Raw genomic sequence first — 3,260 nt, 5'->3', positions numbered from 1 at the left:
CTGCATAAACATTTGATACTACAGAAGCTCTACAAGTTTTCATATTCATAGCACTTGTAATTCTTGAAATAGGGAGGAGAGTCACCTCTAATATTGTTGTCTGTAGAAATTAGTAGTTTATTTATGAATTTTGTAAGTATTGGAGGTTAGGCCTAAAGTCCCCCTCGTCTTGTAGTCATCTTAAACATTTTAAGAAATATAGAACAGATTCTTTCAGTTGCCAAAAATGTTTCTATCCATAATCAAAAAATGAGTTGTTGCAACTTATGATTTCTGCAGTACTATCTATTAACAATGACAATCTACATTGACTTTTTTCAATGAGAAAAAGGACTCCATAACAACTGGATCGCCTCATAGCTTCCTTGTCCATCCGTTTTGAAGCCTACAACACAAAAAATTTGATTTTAATTTATATACATTATGAATATCTAGCAATTTAATAAGAGTTAAATATAATGAAACTACACTTATTTGTGGGGAGATTGGGATATTGGAATTTTAGTTATCTTTTGAGTGGACAATTTCTTGAGTCATGACCAGTTCCACCACAATTAGTAACATGGCAGTATTTTATTTTTTTAACAGCTTCAACACCACCAATTAACCTTTTCCCTTTCTTCCTTCCTTTTGTCTGAGATTGTTGGGGATTTTCAATATGATAATCTTCATTTGGAGAATTATGTTCTGTAGATTGACTAATATCAACATGTTCATGTTCATCAATGATGTGCTCATTTTCAGGAAGACATTGAACAACTTGCAATACTCTTTCTAATTCCCTTTTGGCACAATCAAGACGACATTTTGTCTTTACTGATTCACGAGTCAAATCTCTAATTATAGATTCAAGATTTTGGAACTCATTATCATCCTTACTGAGATTCATCATATGAGAAAATTTTAGTACCAATGAATTTTCTTGCCTCCATCTAGCCAACAAGTACTTCTCTGGTAACATGAAATAATTATGAGCATTAAGTACTCGAATAGATGCCTGCACAAAATTCCTGAAAATTCAAACTCTTGGCAAGAACATTGAACAACCTCTTCTAGTGAATTCCAATAAACAAAACGTCCACCATTTGTTTTGCTGTAGTGGAACACCATATAAGATCCATCACTATTTGAAAATAAACCATATTCAACATAGAGTATTATCTCATCCTGTAATAACTTAAAGGCAAAAGGTGTGAGGACTTTTGATGCATGTTTCTCCATTGGCATAAATGTCTTAATTTGAGGATTGTAATACTTTTGTCGCAACGTTGCCTCTTCACTGGCATGGTTTCTTATGCTGACCGTTGTACCAACCTGCTCAACAAATTCTTTTAAACTAGTTCTTGCATGTAAAAATCTTTTCAAGTATGCATTAATAGATTCTGAGCGTCCAGTTGTTGTCATTCCAGCAAAAAAATATCCTTTCAAGTATGGTAATGCCCATGATGCACGATTTGCATATAGCAATTTGATATGCCTATCTGATTCAAGATCAAATTTAGTAATCAATTTGTCCCACTGATACTCAAATTCTTCTATGCTACCAATTTCATAAAGGCGATGGAATTCAAATTTAAATTGCAGATACCTTGAACCAAGGGCAAAAGAAAACCAAGTAGAGAACTTGGATGTAATATGCCATATACAAAAGGCATGTTTTGTGAGAGGCAATTCATTAGTGATCGCTTCTGTTAAACCAAGATTTTGATCAGTTAATATGGTTTGTGGATGTTTTTCATTCATAAGCCGTAAGAAACTCTGTAAAATAAATAGACATTAGCAATAAAGAAAAAAAATATTAAAAATATAAATTTTTTTGAGAATACAATGATATTCACCTTTAATGCTCATGAAAAGGAAGGTGCCTTCTCATTTCGTAATAGCACACAACCAAAGAAAATAGTATTTCCATGGTTGTTCACGCCAACCCAAACTCCCAGCGGCATCTCATAACGATTCAATCGATAAGTAGTATAAAAAACAACTACATCTCCAAAAAGCTCATAAGCACGAATAGAGTCCCCAAATGCCCAAATGATATTTTCAAGTCTTTGACAGGCATCAACTGTGAAATCATATTGAAAATCAACATCTTTGTCTTTCAAACTCTTGCAAATTTTTAATAGCTCCAAAGCATCATATTCAATATTGGTAGAACTTTCAGATTGAATAAAATTCCTGATATCTTTTTCTGTAAAAGGCAACTGGCCTACATCTACACCCTTTTCTAGTTCAAGCACTCTTCGGATCAAACTCATTGAACATCCAGCTTTTGCAAGAAGTGTAATCCTCTTTTGATCAATAATATCAATATTTCGATAAGCAAGAAGAAATTTCACTTCCTTATCATTCAATAGTTCATGGTTGTGGACATTATCAAAATACACCACCATCCAATGAGTGACTCCATCAATGATTTCTTTAGCAACACACATCTTAGCATTACAATTGCATCTAGAAGATTTTCGATCTCGTTGTCGCTTTTTTTCTACAACCTTTTGAGGACGAGGGCTACCGGCTCGATGACATACATAATCTCTCCTATAAATTCCCATAGGACCTTCTGTACTTCCAAAGTAGCGATCGCGTCTAACTGAGAAACCAATTTGTTTAGCAAAATTTATATAACAATTATAAGCTTCATCATCACTATTATACACTTTGTCCTTGTATAAATCATTGTTATTCATGTCAATATTTTCATGCCTAAGTTCTTCATCTGATCTTTCAGTAATTTCTCCATTAATATAACATTCATTATCACCACATGGACAATGACTTCTTGAGATACCTACTGTAAAATCAGTTGAAGTATTATTAAGCACCTGTATTCAAAGCCAGCAAAAGTATAAAATTTTATCAATACAGATTGTTTGATTCAGAACTAGGACAAATCTAAATGGAATAATTGGGCGCATAAACAAATCGAAAGAAAGAAAGTTATAAAAGTTTACACAATATTTTTGAACAGCAAAAGACGAGACATAAAAATATTAAACATTTACCTTCATTAGAATATTTATCAAGGTATCTGGCAAGAAAAGTTAGTGGAACAAAAAAACCCTTTTAGAACTTGGGAAGAACCATGACTGAAGATGGAAAATATAATGAAAAGATTTTCCGCCACAATTCTAGCTGGAAGATATAAAGATCGGATTTATTTGGGTTTATTTTTTGGGCTTTGGGGAAGGACAAAAAACCCCTTAAGCTTAATTTGGCGGCCCTTAAATAATGAGGGTATTTTCGTGAAATCAAATATG

General features: G+C 33.0%; 1 pseudogene; it reads right to left on the bottom strand.

The window, feature by feature from the left end:
• Nucleotides 1-505: 505 nt before the first annotated feature.
• LOC107818186 (protein FAR1-RELATED SEQUENCE 11-like) lies at nt 506-3,011 on the bottom strand (annotated as a pseudogene).
• Between the last annotated feature and the right edge of the window lie 249 nt (nt 3,012-3,260).

This window comes from Nicotiana tabacum, chromosome 8, assembly GCF_000715075.1.
Source record: "Nicotiana tabacum cultivar K326 chromosome 8, ASM71507v2, whole genome shotgun sequence".
In the NCBI taxonomy this organism is placed as follows: domain Eukaryota; kingdom Viridiplantae; phylum Streptophyta; class Magnoliopsida; order Solanales; family Solanaceae; genus Nicotiana; species Nicotiana tabacum.
This window is presented reverse-complemented; position numbering and strand designations above follow the sequence as displayed.